At 42.0% G+C, this 21,059-nt stretch overlaps 1 pseudogene; it reads right to left on the minus strand.

Moving 5' to 3' along the window:
- Positions 1–8,072: 8,072 nt before the first annotated feature.
- On the minus strand, positions 8,073–10,347 carry LOC147905104 (uncharacterized; annotated as a pseudogene).
- Between the last annotated feature and the right edge of the window lie 10,712 nt (positions 10,348–21,059).

The raw sequence follows: 21,059 nt of genomic DNA on the forward strand, positions 1-21,059 counted from the left end.
CATAACCAGAAGTGGATCTCCTACTATCCACATGCCCTGCATAGTCTGAATCTGTGTACCCAAGTACACGCATGTCTCCTTTACCAAAGCAAATGCACATCTCCTTGGTACCCTTCATGTACCTCATGATGCACTTAACTGCCTCCCAATGCCTCTTTCCTGGATTAGCCATATAGTGGCTAACAACTCCCACTGCAAATGCAATGTCTGGTCTAGTAGCTATCATAGCATACATAAGACTCCCAACTGCTGATGCATAAGGAACCTTGGCCATCATGGCCTTTTCCTCATCTGATTTGGGACTATCTGTATGACTCAGTTTCACATATGGAGGCAATGGAGTACTCACTGCCTTCCCCCCCTCCATATTGAAACGCTGTAATACTTTTGTAACATACTCTTTTTGTGAAAGCCAAAGGAGTTTCCTACTCCAATCACGCGTGATGCGCATACCAAGAATATGACCTGCAAGTCCCAAATCCTTCATATCAAAGGCCTCATGCAACTTGGCCTTTAATGCATCTAGCTCATAAGTATTCTTGCTAGCCAATAGCATATCATCCACATATAGTGCCAAGATTATCAGGCTATTATCCTTAGCCCTTTTAGTGTAGAGGCAGTGATCAATTTCACTCCTTCTAAAACCCTGGGACCGAATGAAAGCATCAAACTTCTGATACCATTCTCTAGGTGCTTGCTTAAGACCATAGAGACTCTTCTTTAGCTTGCAAACTAAATGCTCTTTTCCCTTTTCTTCAAAGCCTTTCGGCTGCACCATGTAAATTTCCTCATGCAAATCCCCATGCAAGAAAGCTGTCTTGACATCCATTTGCATAAGCTCCATATCCTCTACTGCCACTAGTCCAAGCATGCATCTAAGTGTGGTCATCTTCACAACCGGAGAAAATATCTCATCAAAGTCCACACCTTTCTCTTGCTTGAACCCTTTAGCAACCAAACGGGCCTTGTACCTAGGCACATCATCAGCTGTGACCTTCATTTTGTAGACCCATTTACATGGCAATGCTTTCTTTCCATGTGGCAAAGAAACCAAGTCCCAAGTCTTATTCTTCATAAGTGAACTCATCTCTGATTGCATAGCATACTCCCACTTGCGTTGATCCTCACGCATCATAGCCTCTTTATAGCAAGAAGGCTCCCCGCAATCAGTAAGCATCACATAGTCTACCCCTGGAACAAACCTATCAGGCAGTCTAGACACTCTAGATGATCTTCTCAAGGGCATTTTAGCTTGCTGTCCCATTTGCATATCAGCCACATTTGGCTCATCATTTCCACCAACAGATGATCCATCATCTACCCTTGATTGTATACCTGTGGGAGTACTTGGTGGTACCATTTCTTGCACATTTGGTGCATGGACAGCTTGCTGCCTATCAACATATGCAGGTGGATTCACATCCTGGAAAGTGATTCTCCTCATTTCCACATCCCTCATGGGTGCCTTATGCATCTTCTTCTCATTGAAGACCACATCATGGCTGCGTATGATCTTCTTTGCTTCTGGATCCCAAAGACGATAGCCCATCTCTCCACTTTCACCATAACCCAGAAAGATGCATTTCCTAGACTTAGGATCTAGCTTCTTTCAAAGCTCTTTTGGCACATGTGCATATGCCTCACACCCAAATATACGCAAATGAGAGTAAGAGGGCTTCTTGCCACTCCATGCCTCTTCAGGAATACCACCATCCAAACTCTTACTAGGTGATCTATTGATCACATGCACTGTAGTCTTCATTACCTCAGCCCAAAAACCACCAGAAAGACTTGCATTGGAAAGCATGCATTGCAACCTTTCTTGAATGGTACGGTTCATCTTTTTTGCAACTGGATTTTGCTCTGAAGTACGAGGGGATGTGAGCTCCCTCTTAATCCCACGTGTATCATAGAAATGCTGAAAGTCATGAGAGAGATATTCTCCACCATTGTCAGTCCGTAGGCATTTAAGCATTCTACCTGACTGATTCTCAACCAAGGCCAGCCATTTCTGAAATACCTAGAACACATCACTCTTTCGAGCTATAGCATAAGCCCACACTTTCCTAGTTGCATCATCAATGAATGTCACATAGTATTCAGCCCCACCTAATGACCGTGTAGGCATGGGACCGCATACATCTGAATGCACTAAATCAAGCTTTTCAAACTCTTTCTTTCCCCTTCTTTTATGGGCTGATTTAGTCTGCTTCCCATAGAGACAGTGCTCACAAAATTCAAAATCAGAGAAACTCAAATGCGGTACATAACCCAAATGGCATAAAAGTTTCATTCCATTCTGGCTCATGTGCCCCAACCTACAATGCCACAAAGAAGTGCTTGGCTGCTCGGTTATTGCAACAACATGATCAAATACCCCTGATACATGTAAGGGATACAAAGTCCCACACTTGGCACCCCTAGCCAAAAGCATAGAGCCCTTTTGAATTTTCCAACTTTGAAAGCCAAAAGTGGTGTGAAAACCAGCATCATCTAGCTGACCCACTGAAATAAGACTCTTGGTCAGCTTAGGCACATGTCTCACATGTTTCAAAACAAATGCAGACCCATTTGCAAAAGAAAACTTTATGTCACCTGCTCCCACTATGTCACATGCATAGTCATTTCCAAGATGCACACAACCTGTCTTTCCACTATCATAAGTGGAGAACCATTCCCTATGGGGAGTAACATGGAATGAAGCACCAGAATCCAAAATCCAATCCTGGGAATATGCATCATCTGAAGTGGTAAGCAACTCTCTGTAGATAAACTAGACATGAAGAGAACGTCATTGTCACTATCATGTGTGATTGCATTGATCTCCTCGATCTTTACTTTTCCTTTGTCCTCCCTTGGACTCTCTTCCTTTTGATTTGCACCCCAATTTGCATTCTTTTTCTTATCCTTTTGCTCTCTTTTCAGCTTGTAGCAATCCTTTTTCATATGGCCCTTCTTGCCACAATGGTAACACTCAATGTTCCGTGCCTTGGATTTGCTACGAGACTTCCCTCTTTCTTGGGACTTCCCCCTGAACTGTGATCTGCCCCTTTGCACATTTAAGGCTGCATCGTACTTGTTGCCATCCATAGACTTCCGTCTAATCTCCTCGGCCAACAAGCTACCCACAACATCATCAAATTTCAGTACTCCACCAGGTGCAAAGTTACTGACAGCTGTACGGAAGGTATCCCATGAGGATGGCAATGAACATAAGAGAAATATTGCCTTAGTCTCTGCATCAAAATTCATTTTCTGAGCCTGAAGTTGGCTGAAAATAATATTGAATTCATTCAAATGAGAAGCAATGGAGACCCCTTCCTTCATCTGCAGCTCAAACAACCTCTTCATGAGGTAAACTTTATTAGAGGCAGTTTCCTTCTCATAAGTGGCACACAGTTTCTTCCACAAATCTTCCGTAGTCTGCTCATTTACTACTGTGAAATAAACTGACTCTGCAAGATGAAGTCTAATAGTAGACTTTGCTAATGCATCCAACTCATTCCAATCATCCTCAGACATATCCGCAGGCTTAGCTTCAATACCTGCCAAGGGATTAATCTGCTTCTTTTGAATAAGCACATCCCTTATTTGTTCTTTCCACAAAGAAAAGTTTGTCCCATCAAACTTTTTAATGCTGAAAAACTCCTTTTCAGACATGGAAGAGGATGCCATGATGCAAATAAAACAAAATCCCAAATGCTAGTGCCTGCAAGAGAGAATCACACCAAATACCAAGTGCACCCAAATGTGTATGCCACAATAGAGTGAAATATCACCAAAACTCAAAGCTCAAAGCATCAAAAGATGCATCTGAATCATGTGCATATACTATGCATCCATATGAGCAAATCTGACCCAAAAGAAAATGCCAATAAGTGCCAAATGACTCAAGCATAAAACCGTCCACTGGCATATGCATCAATAATATCTCATCCAAGAGAGCATAGCACTATCAGTGCATCACCTGCAATGTTTCAAAGCTGTCCCTCAGCATAAAATAGCATCCATGTGCAAAGCGTCCATAAAAAATAGCATCCCGCAAGGCAATTTGGGCCTATCAGCGCATCCAACAAGGACCGCAATGCATCCAAATGGTCTATAAATCATCCATTACAACCCAATGCATACCACGAATGAGCGCACACTACTCAAACTGCAACCAGAGTGATCTGCATAAGGTATGCTCAAGAAATCATAGTCCCACAGTAATGAGCGCTACTGAAAATAGAACCTGAGATGCTTCAAAACATGGGTGCCATTGCATAATCGGACTCAGCAAGAAAATCTGCAAATATCTCTCTTCTACTAGAACTCCAAAATCCCAAGCGATGAGTGAGAAATGGGAGTCAACACTTATCCACTGCCATGTGGCATAAATCTAAGGTTTCAAAACCTTAGAATGAAAAATGCATAACAGAGAGACGAAATCGAATACACAGAGATTTATAACTCTGAAAATCCTCCACCGAATCATGCAAGAACTGATAGGTAGGGGTTTTTGGGCGTCCGGAACGCAATGGGACAGACGGTTTTGGAAACCGTGGTCTCAATCACTAGGTCCAACACACGGACTGAAAAACGTTTTTGGAAACAGAGCTATCTGTAAACTCCACCGGAGTGTGAATGATGAGCAACATAGAAGTTTTAGGACCTCCTGAGTCCACCGGAACTGACAGATCTGCAAATGGTTGCTCCAAACTTGAGTTCCAACACCCGGGCAAAAAACGCAAGAACTGACACAGTGAGTCAGAAATCCAATGAAATGATCCCAGATTCAAGAATGAAGGTGTTTCCAAGCTCCTAAAGTGAAGTGGACACCAAAAGCAAGCAATAGTTGCCTCTACAAGTCAATATGGAGTCTCTGTCATCGAACGGAACAGGGAAAAGCTCAAAAAACGACTTTTTCTTTGAAAGCTCTTAACAGGCTCTCAAAACCACTTCGCAAAGCCAAAGTTACTTTTCCAAAGGTTCCTCCAAGGTCTCTGCACACTCGAATGCAAGTAAAGTCACCACAGAGCTTCTCCTTCCTCCCACAGAGCTGCTGAGCTTCCAAGCATTCACGCACGCTCAGCTAGATCACCCGGGCTCTGATACCAGTTGAGAGTGCTCTCAATGGAAGCAAGAATGGAAGAAGGAGAGAGAGAGACAGAGAGCCACACAAGTTTTGGTGGGTGCAGAACCACCCTAATCTTCTTTTTCATTCATTTATATATGTGTTTCCGTATTGTACATAACCGGGGTTAAGGCACAGTGACCTTTAACCCCCACAGTTCATCCCTCCATTTCTAGAAGGAATCATTGATGATCTTCATAAGGGTCCTCACATCCATGATGTTGATGAGACTAGGGCCCTGATCCATATGTTATGTACAATTTCATGGCTGTAGCATGGTAAATTAAGGGGACCAGGAACATAGGATGGAGTATGTGGTGGTTATGTTTTTCGCAGGCTTTCTTTATTTTTTGATAGAAGTAATCCACCCAGTTTGTTTTGTACAACTGTGGCTTATGCAGGCATATAAGCAAGTTTACTGGTATGATATTATGATGGTCCACCAGTTCTATCCTTGTTAAGAACCTTAGGATGTGAGTTGCTTTCTGGAGTGGAGGCGCGACATTGGTAAAGGGAATGCCACCCTCGTGCTTATGTTGGTTGTACCTCACTGCTCCTTGTAATGTCAATGAAAGATTTCTTAGATCTACATATGGTACCACGACCACTGGCAACCCATATGCATTCTATACAATTTTCACATTGATTGAAAATCTTCGTTGTTGACCATCATCAGAGAGGATGAAGCTCTCTCTTGTATTCCTGTCGTAATTTTTGATGAATTATGCCACAAATTTCATGTTAAGATGGCATGGAAATTTGGTTCGCAAAGGGCCAAAATCTATTGCCTACAAGTGCAGCAGCACTTCAAGGTCTTGTAGGGATTGGTAGCATTCCGAATTGTGGTATGTTTTCTTGAAATGTTTGGTTGCTTTGATTTGGTAGTTCGAGTGAACTACTATGTCATTAAGTTTTTAAACCCAGTCTATCCCTAGAGAGAGAGAGAGAGAGAGAGAGAGAGAGAGAGGCTTGGGAGGAGAGAGAGAGACAGGGAGAGGGAGAGGGAGAAAGTGTACAAAAGAAAGTGATATGGAGGGTTGGGAGATTCCCAACCCTCCATATTGTGTTCTTTTATACACACACACACACACACACACACACACACACACACAAGTAGAGAGAGAGAGAGGGAGGGAGGGAGGAGGGGGTGGAAGCAGAGAGAGAGGGGGGTGATCTTGCTGGAGAGCTTCACACAGAGAGAGAGAGAGAGAGAGAGAGAGAGAGAGGGAGAGAGGGAGAGGGAGAGGGAGGAGGGGGTGGAGGAAAAGAGAGAGGGTGGTGATCTTGCTGGAGAGCTTCAGTGATCAAGTAGAGGCAGAGGGAGATAATGACAATCATTACAAATGATATCTGACCATAAACTTTGAAATATTTCAAGGATTCCACGAGCACGTATGACTAACGATCCAGGGATCATGAGCTGGGGTGGTGAGATTACATGAGTCAATCAAAGGGAGACTTCGAGCATTGGGCGGTATGTCAAATTGAGTTGAGGGATGGATGGATGCCCTCACTTTTTGGAGCACAAGATCATAGGTTTGGAGGGGAGCAGTCGCTATTGGTAGACATGATACTCTTATGTGCAGATGATATTGCCCTCTATCCCCCTCGGCAAACAGGTCTACAAAGACACCTGGAGGCCCTAGAGATGTTTTGCAAGGAGGGAGAGGGAGACCTAACTATTAATCTTGGGAAGACCAAGGCTATGATCTTTGAAACCTCATGGCTAGTAGCCCTACAGACATAGTTTCGCATACCATGGGGAGGAGGTGGAGATTGTACAGGCATACAGTTATTTAGTGACAGTTTCTATCGGATGCGTATCAGCCAAGTGGTTGTTTCATACCCTAGTGAGATGCCTTTCTAGGGGAGTTATCTCTTGGCAACTGAGTGGAGGAGATTTGAGAGGCGACAGGTGATATACAACCCTCTGCCCCTCATCAACTAGTACAGGGGTAGTTTGCTATACACCACTTTAGACAAAGGCCATCTCTCAATCGGTGACATATTTTCACTGGGTATGGGACATGCCTAGCCCAGTTTGGCTTTGAAGTCATCAATGAGACCAGAGGATGAGGAGTTAGTATAGCTTGGTATGCTTATTAGAGAGAGATTAAGTAGAGATAGAGGGAGAGGGGGGGGCGAGGCAGAGAGAGAGAGAGAGAGAGAGAGAGAGAGAGGCTTGATAGGGAGAAGCACTGATCTTTGGACCAATAAAATTTTGGAGGATGATGAGAATATGAAGGTACGCTATCTCACTATCATGGATCTTTTGGATTGTATATATTTCTCATTGCTTCTTTTTTTAGACTATCTCACTATTTTCTCTGCTAGATCTTTTTTAGCATGACTTGTATATATTTCTCATTGCTTTTTTTTTTCTATTGTAGCTCTATATTGAAGATGACAGTTTTCTGAGAAGGTCCTGTGGGAGCGGAGAAAGGGGACTTGGACAGTTGTCTTCCCTTGCATAGTACATGAACAAGATGTCATCTGCCAAGATTCTAATATACCACAAACAATTAAGTAACAATGGAGGGATAGCTATCTACTTTTTAAAATTTTTGTCAAAGTTTCTTGGTGGGTACCAAGAAATTGGCGGAATGACAAAGTTATATTAATTGAGAAATTATCTGCTTTAGATATTTTTGGATATGGCCTTAGTAAATAGTGCTCAAGGGCAGGGTACTTTTTAACATACACTACTTACGCTTTAGCACTTGGAATCAAAGATCCTAGCCAATTAAATGGTTATGGAAAGCATCATTTGATTAGGTTTAGAGAGCTGCTTCTTCTAGATTCTGAGGCTAAACAAATCGAAGGAGAGCAGCTCGATGTAAAAGAAGTACAAGAGTAAACTCAAGTATATTGTATTATCAAAAGTTACAAAGGACACAAAGTCCTACAAGAAAAAGATAGTCAGCTCAGATTTTGTACTCTTTTTTTTTGGAAAATATTACAAAGCCTCTGCTTCATTGTTATAAATCTCCATAAGGTTTCCAACTCTATCCATCCACTTGTGATTCACATGCACCTTTGATTGCCTCCAGTCTACGTGTTTTTGTGCAGCTGTTGAATTATCAAGGATCTCCCTTTTTCTTTTCTTTTCTTCCATATTAAAGGCAAGTTTAACTTTGGAAAATGAAACTTTTTTCTGGATTTGCAACCTTTGAAGTATACCTCTAAAAAACCACTGAAATACTTCTTTGAGACTATTTGCCTTATGTGCTCCTCCAAAATGCTGTGTATGTCAGAAAAAAGCATTTCTTGCTGTGTGATGAGACTTTTCCATTCCTTGTGTTGACCATATTGCAAGGCATCCATACTTTTTAACAAAATATGGAAGGTGGTTATAAAGAATATGCTGCAATCACATAAAATATTAAGTTAGAACTTTGTAAACCATGTTTGAAAGTACAAACTATGCATACAAAACATATTAATTCAAGTTACCATGTAGTGTGTTATATTGCAGCTTGTACATGCTTGTTTCATGGATTTTCCAAAAGTTTTTGGCTGCTCTTCTAATGCACGATGATCACTCTTGGTCCATGTCTTTTTGTCACAAATTTGGAAAAGCTTGTCTAAGGATTTCCATACCTCCGCTTTAACATTTTGAGCAACACCATCAGCCATATCATCTTTAACTGCATTATGCACATGCTTCCAAAGTTCGTATCTCACCTTGGAAACATATCTTTATCGTCTACCAAGTTTCCCTTCTCTTTGTGGTTTTGATAAAAATCTTCTTGCTTTGACTCCACCAATTAACGGTTTGATAGGAACATCTTTTCCATTTGAGGACTTCTTGATATCTGTTATGATATGAACATCTCCTTCATGGAGACCCGTGTCCGATAATACTTTTTCTTATGCAACAATTGCTTTCTTCCTATTTTTTTCTGGTCGAAGCTTCCAAGCAAATCCAATATACAAAAAGACCAACTTTTCGATGATTCTACATAAAGCATGCAATGTGCATATATATATATTACACAAAGGAATATCAAGTACTGCTTTGAATTCAGGATCCATCTTGTCCCTATTAGGAGCTTTCCTCCACCATTTAGGATCCATGACATGGGCTGGCTCCTTGCAGTAAAGGCATGGAGATTTTGAATTACCTCCTTTGCTTATGTTGAGGTCTTGAGGTCCCCTGCCATATGCCAATCAACTTGGAAATCACCCTTGCCTTCATTTGAGGGTCTTGAGGTCCCCTGCCATATGAGGGTCTTGAGGTCCCCTGCCATACATTTGAGTCACATACATTTGAGGGTCTTGAGGTCCCCTGCCATATGCCAATCAACTTGGAGTCACATACATTTGAGGGTCTTGAGGTCCCCTGCCATATGCCAATCAACTTGGAAATCACCCTTGCCTTCAACATGAAGTTGCCCTCCTTGAACCTAGTTTTTTATGACTTCTGGTATTTTGGTATAAACAAGGTTTGGTGATCCTCTGTCTTTACTTGCCATTAAGAAGAAACTATATTGAAGCATCTAGATATAATAAATGAAATGAAATAGCAAAATCAAAGTTGATGCTTACCTCAAATGCTCCCAACCACCAAATATGCTTCTCGGATTGTACACTGAAATGCTTTGAGTATTCTCTAGTGATTGATGTATTAAGTGCCCTATTCATAAGTGTGATGGTCACTCTTTCAATCTTTTTCTCTTTCACAATTTCACATTCATCCAACTTTATGACAAATATAAGTCGTCCCTGACACTCTTCAAATGTGATTCTATAGAATTCAACCATTCTTTTTTGTAATTGTTCAAGATCAACAAAAATATTATTCCAAGGGTTATATGCAATGGTCCCCTTACTACCTTCAAATACATCCTCAATATGTGACCACTAACTAATAAAATCATCTACTTATTCGTTGAGTGAAGCTCTTAAATTCCAAACTTCTGTAGGATTTGGAAGAAGCACACGTTTGATCCTCTAATCTTTAAACGTTGATGACATTGCTTTGAAAATAGAAGAATAAGCTTTCCTGCTAGGATCTCATCGAGAGCCTCTTGAATTAAGTTTACATCAACTTTATTGCTTTCCACGAATTGTTGCACAACATTGCGTTTGATGGTTTTAAACTTCTTTTCCTCAATCATCCATTTCGCAATAGTCGTTGAAAATAGACCTTTCATTTGTTTTACAGGAAGAGTGTTCGGATCAACATTTTCCTTTTGGGGCTCCAACACTTTCCTATAAACTGGATGCATAAATAGGAGTTAACAAAGGAAGATTCACATAGCCCGGCATTGCAAATAGTAAACGCTTTTAGCAATCTCACGCTTTAAACAATCTCATCATGCTACTTGTACTCGATGATTCCACCCTCCACTTCCTACTTTCAATTCTGCAAGGTTGTGAAGTTTTCTACTTGTAAGCCTATCTCCCAAAAGGGGTCGCTTTTGATCTTGCTTTACGTAACTTCTCCCTCATCTTTGTATGTTCTTCAATTTCATTATGTAACTGCTCTTTCAATCTGGAAGTTTTGGCTATTTGTTGTATTTTTGTGTTCGCCTCTTGCTCATATAAAGACTTATACATGTGCGCAACTTGATACTGAGTCGTGGTGTATCCATGCATACCTTTTGTTCTGTTGCCTACAAATTTCAACAATGTTGTTGAGAATGGTGGTGTAGACCTTTCGACAAAACATTTTGGATAAATCTTCCCATCACACCATAAGTCGATATGTTGTAAACCTTCTCTCCTCATGTTTTCTCTTTGGATGGCGTCAACATATTGTCATTTTGGAAGAGGCGCATATTCTTGAGCTAAATCAATATGAAGATGGTGTTGCCGTCTCTTGTTGGCTTGTTCTGTAGAGTTGGAGTTTGGTATTGCCATTTTGAGTGCAATGTTTTTCATTGCTTCGCGATTTCATTACTGGAATCTCTCTCAAGAAATCAAAAAAACTTACAGAGAAGGAAATATCTCATAAGGATCAAACAAAAATCTCTCAATGGATATGTCCCTAGCAACTCTCAAGAGAAGAGAATGGATGGAATTCTATGACGAAAATTTCTTTCCAGGTTCTCTCAGCGGAAGAGAACACTCAATCTCTCGATTGCTCTCGCTCTCACAAGAAGGATGGTGCCTTAGTGGATGGTAGAACCACGCTCTTATACCATGAGAAAACATGCGTGCCTCAGGATCTATGGAGCGCTCTAAGGTGGATGGAACCTATGTGGAAACATAATGAAGAGAGTGCTCATGACACATACCTCAAGTCAATTAGGTTCCAAAATAGATTAGCTTGGACTCATAAACAGAATCTTGAGTGTATGTGCATTTCCCTCTATTCAACAATACATGATAGGCCTCTTATATAGAGAGTGCCCTTAGAATAGTCAACACATGTGGGATCCTTTGATCCACATCTCTCCTTGTGGATGTCTCAATCCACATCCTCACATCATGTAGTCCACATCCTAGGGTGGCTACTTTAATACATTCCTATACCATACCTTAGCCTCTAATTATGTGCACATGGCACCATATCTCAACAAGCTTGTCCTCCTTTCTTTTTGCTCTATTTGCCATTTGTCTTGTTTGTCCCTTCCAACATCATGCTTTCTAAGATGTGTATAAATTCACCCAACAAATCTTCGACAGCAAAATTTTTATTTTTCCTTGCATTTCTAACATACTAGTCTCGGCAATAAAATACTATTTACACCTTGACCTCAAAGTGCATTTACAAAGACATTATATACAGCTAAGTGACCTTGCCGACTAATGCCAGCAGCATCACGTGCATGGATAACTTTTTATGGATCCACGATATTCTCTAAATCAGATGTAACCTCTTGTAATATTGCATGTCGTAGTGCATGCTGACTGGGATCCCTAAGAATAGAAAATTTATGCAAAAAGCATGATAACATTAGAAGTATAAATGACTCATTTGTAAGTAATGCTTCATAATTACAAAATAGTCCAAACATACTTACCTTGTAGCTTTCACCCTGCGCTTCCTTGCTCCACCACCTTATGCCAAGCTCTCCATTAGTTGCACAAGTTTGATCCTATACTTATAACCTAGAGGGGTTCTTTTTATTCTTTCTAATCTCCTAAAGTTCTTGTTGGATGGACCATGTTTTTTTCAACAATTCGTTCTTCTCATCTATTAATCTTGTGATTGTCTCTTGTGACCTTTCTTTTGCAATTTCAGATTCAACAAGTTTTTATGTTCTTGGGTTAGTTGTGAACAAGTGAACCTTGGCAAATTGTGCTTCAGCATTGGAATGGTCGATGTGTTCACAATACCCTAGTAAGCTCAAACTTGTCACATTTTCAAACATAGGTGGAGCACCAGTCGAAGGATCCACTGGATAGAATCCACCAACACTCCACAAGTCAACATGATTTGCTCCTTGTTGTCATAGGGATCTAGTGTTTCTTTGTCGACAATCTTGTGGCCATGGCATTGACGAGTTGTGGCATACTCTGGTGCAACTTCGATGTGCAAGGTGCTTTTTCACGACTTGTTGGTGCGATCTTCCAATGGAGCCATGAGAGGGATTTAGAAATTATAGGGCCTTGGAACAGAATTCAAAGGAGCAAATATTTACAAGGGTAATGGATAGAATAGGATCAATTGAAGCATGTTTGGGACAAAACTATGAGAAGAAATTGGATTTGGGTGTTGAAAAGTGCTTACGGTAGAAGGAGATTAGAAGATGATTATGGAGAGGAGTAGGATTTAGATGTTGGAAAATGATTTGGGTGCATAGGCATGGTTTGGAAGAATTTTGGGCCATTTTGGGCACTTCTAAAAATGTTATTTTATTTTTTTTATTTTTCTTTTTGGGGGGGGGGTACCCACGAGATAATTTTTGGGAATGTGGACCAACGGAAGGTTGTAAAGAGAGTTAACTTTTTGAGAGTGAGGTGCACTTTTGGGGACCACCAAGGCCTAGGGAGATGTACCTTTTTGTCCCCATATGGGGGTGATAAGACCCTCTATAGGCCTTATTAGTTCTTAATCCATTTTGCTAATCCACTCCTTATGAGGCCCTTTTTTTTTTCAAAACTCCCCTAATTAGTGTGATTCTAAGCACTTTGACATTTTTGTTTTATTTTCATTTTCTTACATGTGATTCATGTGTTATTTTTTTATCCTTCAAAGCACTAACTTTTTATGTGCTATTATCTGCTTTCCTATTATTTATGTGCTAATATTTTAAGTTTATGTGCTATTTTCATGTTCTTTGTATACCATGCTTAATTAGATGATGGACTCAATTTCTTCCACTATTTTAAATCAACAAATGAGCCCTCAAGAGCATCAGCTCAATTATGTCACAATGCATCACACTTGAATTCAATTGCCACTACTACTTTAGCTCAACAAAGTCATTCATGCGCATGAGAACATTTCAGCATCTATTTAATCTTGCCATATAGAGGAAATTGTAGAATAACAACATTCCAACATACATTCATGACTTCTTTATACAATTCATACTTGAAGCAAATTTGTGTTGTCATCCAAGACTATGAGCTTGTCTAGACAGCAATCCTGCATGTCATATCAGCATTTGGTAGGTCACATGTTGCTAGGACAACTCATGCATTCACTTTTTTATCATGGTTATTAGGCCTTCTTACAGTTATCTCCTTGATGAGCTTATTGATAGATAAATCTACACCTAATGATGTTAAGATACTACTCTTGCATTTCGTGTTTCTTGAAAATTTAAGACATTCATTTCATTTAGGATATTAGACCTGCTTGTGATACTTTTTAGCTATAAATTCTCCACTAAAACATCCACCTGTGAGTCCAATATTCAAGAGGAAGAATCCATTAGCACTAGTCCATATGGTCCCTAGCAATAGTTTGGCCTCTGATTAAGGTCATACAGAGAACACTCAAAAGCTTTTAGAGCAACATGTCTGCACTTGGCTTGGGGCATATGCTGGAGAAACCTAGTCTACAACTACTACTGGAGCATCTCGTCATATTCAACTTTAGAAGTATCGATAGTAGCAAGCAAAGCATCTAGAAACTTGGTGGTACCACCTTGACCTTGTCTAAGGCAGGCATATGTGAAAGGTAGATTGCACTTGCATGTGACTTTCTCGATTTATGAATAATCTTGAAAGTGAATTCTTGCAATAGCAACATCTAGCATATTTATCATCCTTGGATGATCAATTTTGTTCATCGAATACAACAAAGCTTTGTGGGTCAACATAGAAAATGAAGGGATTGCCAAGCAAATAATGTCAAAATTTTTAAACAATGTAAATGCTCCCAAGAGCTTCTCACTCCATAGTGTTGCAATTGCACTTGGGTGGTGTCATGAGCTTGTTGATATAATAAACAGGGTAATCCAACCAACCATCCAGTTTTGCCTAGCCCATAGGGTTGCCTAAGTGCACCTCATACCATTTTTGAAATGGTGGCTCCAGCAAGCTGAATTTGAAGAAATGGTGCAGAATGGATCAAGGAGTAGCATAGGCTGTAGATGCCTTATTTCTTCAATTCCTCCCAGCTAGAAGTGCGCCCTAACTCGGGGAAACTACAGCTAAAAGGGCAGGTGCAATGGTTTAGAGATGAAGGAGAACAAGCACTTGGAAATTTTGTGGGAAGAAGGAGAAGAAAAGCTTAAAAAACCTTCATGGTGAAGAAGATGATGACATGGCACTCAAGGAGGTCTCAAGGAGAGTGAACCAATGCTATGATACCACATGTTGGAGTTGCAAGAAGGATTGAGCAAGTGAAGCAAAAGAGAGAGAGTATTCAAGAGAGACACGCCCAATATATAGGCTCTAGTTACATCTAGCAGTGACATCACATGTGAGCTCAGTAGAGCATCTAGAACCACAAATCTCTCAATCAGTTCCATGATTCTCTCAATCACACACCACACACCTAGATTCACTCAATCACACCTACTGGCACCTATCCAGGTACACCATGTGTTCACACACTCACAACCTTAGACCTTAGGACTCTAGATCCCACTACATCAATTTGTCCTTCATGTACTGGGGATATTATGGCTCTCATCTCACATACCACTCTTGGTCAAAATCTTGGCATGATTTGGGGATTGAGGCTTGCTATGATCTCAGGTAGCTTTGCTCATGCCTTGGCTCTTGTACCTCCTCCCTTGCTTATGCAGATCTCATCTTTTGAGACTCACCAGTCACAGTCAAGACTGGCTCATGGCTCGTAGTCCTGTACTGTGTGATGTTCTCGATCCAAGGCATGCCTTGCCTCTAGGCTTAATGCTTGCGCAACTAATAGATGGCCATGCTGATAGCTAGCTCATAGATGGGTTCTTAGAAGAATCTTGTGTCTAGGCTTTTTATGGAGGAACGCTCAAAGTCTTTGTGTAATTTCCTCGAGGGCCCTTTTGTGGCTAGCTCCTTGGCATCCTACTATTAATGTAAAACTGAGACGCCATCTCTCTCCAAGTGTGACCAGGTCTTTCTCACTTATCGTGCTCTCCATTGTTGAGGGCCATCTACTATTCCCATTCTTTGTGGTCGATCATCCATCTCTAGCTTTGAATTCATTCTAGCTCGCAAGTTAGCTTGGTTCTACCAACTTGTCCTACCTTGGTGTAGGTGCTCTTCTCACCTAGCTACATACGATTGGCATTGTTTTAAGCATGTCAACCATTGGCCAAAGCTTCAAGTACTCTACAGACTACTTGCGTACAATCCTCCATTGAGATGCTTGTTGTCGAGCAGGTCTTGAGATGCCACAACTCACCTTCTAACACTATGATTACTTATTTTTGAAATTTAATATTCGCCTTTGATCTTGCCATTGTTGGTTGGAGAGTTCGGTGGTGGAGTTGCTAGTGATGTCCTTCGTGGATCTTTACATCCTTGGATGGCACTCTCACTCCTTGCCTTCATGAATTCAAATTCCCATTACTTTATGTCATGGTTACTCTCGTTTTCTGTTAGAGGTGGAATTTTGACTTTCTTGTCCGCGGCGTCATATGCATTTTGTCAATGCTCAGATTTTCCACTCTTTCCTTGGCTTGGTTCTTCTCTCATTTAGCAACAAGCATTCGTGAGTTTGCTCATCCACTCTACTAGAGACTCTATATGCATGCAAGCTACCCATGCTCCAATCGTCTCAAAGTACTGGCCACTTAGCTCAACGTCCTTTGCCTCATCATTCATCTACTCCTCCACTTGCCCTTTGATTGCTAGTTGAACATCACCACTTGGGGTTGCAACAGATGCAGGTACTACATTCTAATGTCTTTCAAGCATGATCAGTGCTGCTCTCCGTCTACTGAGTGCATCCAGTCTGCATGCGTGAGAAAGCTCATCAAGGTGAGTTCCCCAAAGTAGGTGAGTTGGTTTGTGAGAAGCTCTCGGCTTCCTCCGGTCCTAAACCTTTTGCTGTACCTGTAGGACTGGTAGAAGGGCAGGTTGTAGAGAGTTCGGCTGTGCATGCAACGGTTGAGGGTGAGGGAGGGGTGAAGGTCGGTCGAAGGGGGAATATGCATCTTATGCGGAGTCTTACGAAGAAGCTGAGGAGTGGTTTCTCTAAACTTTCCGACAAGGATGCATGGGCGTTGCTTTGTGCGAATCGCTCGTAGGGAGTTTGAGCCTTCGAAACGGAAGCTTCGGGAGATTGGGGCAAGCACAAGACTATCTATCGTCTCCAGCTCGATGCTATCAAACCTGAAGTCAAGAAGCTGGCTAATGGAGGTCTGTACCTATTCTTTACGGGCCGAGTCCCTACTATTGGGGAGCTTGCCTATGAATGTGAAGTTCCACTTGAAAGGTATGAGGTGCAGTATATGGGCAGAGGTTTCTTTCTTGTAATGTGTGTTTCTGAGGAGCTTTCTGGATCGCCGTCTTATGTTTTTGAGTACAGTAGTTTTGGCAATTCCCTAGAGTACCTCGTTGTCGATTGCTGAGTTTATGTTTAGTGAATGTCCTGTGGGGGTTGAGTTTCCCTTGCTCCCTGCATGGATGTGTTCCAGTTTGGATGCGATTGCTCACTCCCTAGGGAAGATCTTATTTCTCCTTCGACTCTTCAAATCTTTGGTCCAAAGAAGGCGTTGATCTTGTGGGACAGAAGTCAAGAAATCCCGGACTATGTGAAGGTTCAGCTAAGGTTTGCTTTGGACCTTTCCAGGATGCATGCTATCTCTTGTCTCAGATTCCATCCCAAGTGCCTCTAGACCGGCTGGGTGGTGTTCGGTGGGTGTTGAAGCCCGATCGAAAGGAGAGTCGATCCCCTCATCTAAAGATCCCCTCGAGTGGGGGTGATATGGCTGGTTGTTAAGGAAATCGGAGTGATGGGAGTGCCGTGGATGCATGGAACGCGGTGGGGAGAAAATGTAGGGTGGTGGCAGCAGTTCCTTATGCCCGTGCTGTGGAAGTTTCAGAAGAAGACCGAGAGTTGCATCAGACAAAAGACAAACGTGAGTGCATGATCTAGAAGTTGAGGCTTCCAAAAGAGAAACCAGCAGCTTGTCCTCTGTTGGAAAACTGGCCAGCTAAGGAGGTTTCCAAGAGACTCAAAAATATGGTGCAAAATGTCAGTAGCCGCAAGGAGAAGAGGTTCAATTTCTTGTGGGATGCATATAAAGCCTTGGCAACTGTGACAAGGTGAAGCTAAAGAGTTGTGTTGCAGTGGCTGTGCGTAGTCGCAACCTTGATGTTATGCTCCTGCACGTTAAATTGTGGCCTTGAGGAGGAGATATGGCTGGCATTCGATCAAGTCGGGTATGACTCTTTTGTGAACTCTCTTGGTAGGGGTAAGGGGTGTAGCTCTTCTTAATGAGAACGGACTGGGGCTATGACTCTTTTGTGAACTCTCCCCTTAGGGGTAAGGGGTGTAGCCCTTAATAAGAGTGGATTGGAGCGTCAAAGCCGTTCTGACCCCTTTGGTAGATTTCTTGCGGTTGCTATGGAGGCGGCGAGATTTCAGTTTAGTGCTATGTATATGCACCGAATGAGGTGCAAAAGTAGAGGGGATTGTTAGAGAGATTTGAATTCAAAAATTGAAGGGGATAGGTGGATCTTGGGTGGAGATGGGAACATGACTGAGATGGCCTTTGATAGGTCCCAATTAGTGAGGTGTGTGTTTGGGAATGAGGCTTGAGTCGTGGGAGGAGCTGTGTATTGAGAGGGGATTAGTAGATGCTCTAGAACTAGATGAGAAAGGCTTCTCTTGGAGTAATAGAAGGAAGTGTCCCAATTTTTGAGCTAGTAGGATTGATAGATTTTACTTTCTAGAGAAGGCTGGCAGCTTCCCTTTTCCTTGGGGGGTCAATTTCTTGTAAATTCTGCAGTTTCGGATCATGTTCTTGTTGGTTGGTTTTTCTCACTTCCTAGTCTCGTTGGTAGATCGTTCGACATTTCATACAAGTTCAATAAGAAGTTGCTAGCTAGGAGTGATTTTGAGAGGCTATCTTTTCAGCTTGGACTGAATTGGTGAAAGGGGTGTTAGATCCGTGCTATAGGTGGGATGCTGCTATTCGATTGGTGATGCAAGTGTATAAGAGTTGGGAGGAACAGGCTCATGGGGACTTTTTGGCCGTCAACCTCCGGCTAACAGAGTGTACGCTTAGCCTTTTGTTGGCTGTGGAACAATGCTCGATGTCTACCTTACTTATAGAGATAGAGTAGCCTTGCATATAAAAAAGTATGAGAGGGCTAAAAAGGCTCGGCTCCAAAGCCGGATTCTATGGCTTTCTCTCAGGATTTCCCTTCTAAGTTCTTCTTTTAAGCAGTCAAACGGAAGCATCAGGTAAAGGCTGTTGATAAAGTGGAAGACAAGGAGGGAAAGGTGGTTTTTTAGTTTTGGCACATGGTGATATTCGGGACATGAAATACATCAGACAGGTATTTATTTTTCCTATCCTACATGAAATACCCACTGTTGTTAGCATCTTCTTCGCTTCATCTCTTGATGTGGGCATGGTATTTGGTGTGCCGCCTCACTTGCAGTACAGATCACATTGTGGCAGCTTAGCACCACATCCCACTGATTCTAGATTGAGAAGCGTTTAGGAAAGAACTGTCGACTATAGTGGGCCAACCAGCCACATCACTCCCACTCGAGGAAATCTTTAGATGAGGGGATCGACTCTTCTTTCGATCGGGCTTCAACACCCACCGAACACCACCCAACCGGTCTAGACATTTGAGATGGAATCTGAGACGAGGATAACAGTCGGTCGGTTTACAAAGATAGCATGCATCTTGGAAAGGTCCAAAGCAAACCTTAGCTGAACCTTCACATAGTCCAAGATTTCTTGACTTCTGTCCCACAAGATCAACGCCTTCTTTGGACCAAAGACTCGAAGAGCCGAAGGAGAAATAAGATCTTCCCTAGGGAGTGAGCAATCGCATCCAAACTCGAACTATAGTAGGAGATGCATTGGATGTTCTTAGTCCTGATGGTTTGGCAGTTGAGTTCTATGTAGCATTTTGGCAATTGATTGAGAGGGATTATACTGAGATGGTCAATGCTGCAATGCAGATGGAGTATTTTTCAACGGACGTCAATGTAAGGTTGGTGAAATTGTTTCCTAAGAGGTAGAACCGAATTAGGGTGCGGGATTTAGGTTTGGCAGCTGAGTTCCATGTAGCATTTTGGCAATTGATTGAGAGGGATTATACTGAGATGGTCAATGCTGCAATGCAGAGTGAGTATTTTTCAACGGACGTCAATGTAAGGTTGGTGAAATTGTTTCCTAAGAGATAGAACCGAATTAGGGTGCGGGATTGGCGACCAATTTCAATGTTAAACACTTAGCATAAAATTGTTGCTAAGATTATTGCTCTTCGAATTAAGGATATTTGCATGTCTATTCTTGAAAGGGCCCTCATTCTCAATATGTCCCATGCACACGATATGTTGCATGACCAATTTCTTCTTTGTTTGTTGATTGAAGATCAATGATTGCATGCCAGCAAAAGTTCCCAAACCTTTTGAGGTCGAGGAAATTCGAAAAGACAAAGTAGTCGATTTTAGGGGAGGTTGAGGAGACAAAAGAGGACAATCCCTTACAAGAAGAACCACAAGAAAAGCTAAGGGTCCTCAATGAAGAAGCCCAATAGGAGTAACTATAAAGGAAAAGAGATGAATGAGGTCCCCATTAATTAATTTATTGAAGTAATCTAATCTTTCTAAGGTTTCACCTTCATCGTCCCAACCTTCCTCTTTGTAATTTCGCTCCCCCTCTCTTCGGTCAACCCGCCCCTCTCTCCCCCTTCGTCCCCTTCTCTTCCTCCTTTCTACTCTTCGCTCAAACCTTGCTTTCCTCTCAAGCCCCCCTCTCTCCCCGTTCCTACCCTTCTCCTCCTCCTTTCTGCCCTCTGCTTAGCCCCGCTCACTACGTTCACTCAGCGCCCCCCTCTTCCTACCTCTCCCTCCCCTCTCCCAACCTTGGCTTAGGTTGCCTTGAGGGTTCTTTCTACACTTGTCGATTTGCAAATCCTCTCGCTTCCAAACCTTCTACCATTCGCACCATCGTGGTGCTTTGCTGTTGTTTTTTATTGCTCCCCCCCCCACCTGGGTCCCCCTCATATATTTTTTGCTAAGGCAGCAAACATGAAACTTCTAGACTTCCGTGCTTGTCTGGGGCTTAATTAATCGAATTATGCCTTAGGTTAATCTGGTATTCCACCTCCCGCCTCACTCAACTAATTAATTAATAGCATGTTTTCATCAACAAGGGGGGGGGGGGGGGGGGGGGCTATTTGTCCAAAGTAAAGGCACAAACATGAGACCAATAGCTAGGTGGTAGTATGGTCACTCCTTGTGGGAGAGAGAATGGACAAACACTATGGAATTATTGTACATCAATATGCAAGAGGTTTTTTTTCGTTTTTGGCCAAATATCAAAATGACAAATGCCAAACCCCATGTGTAGAACCTAAATTTAAAGCTTTATTCGACATCCGTTTGGTGGGCGACACAACA

The sequence above is a fragment of the Dipteris shenzhenensis genome, chromosome 2 (genome assembly GCF_047967505.1).
Source record: "Dipteris shenzhenensis isolate YYH24624 ecotype China chromosome 2, Dip_SZ_1.0, whole genome shotgun sequence".
Taxonomy (NCBI): Eukaryota; Viridiplantae; Streptophyta; class Polypodiopsida; order Gleicheniales; family Dipteridaceae; genus Dipteris; species Dipteris shenzhenensis.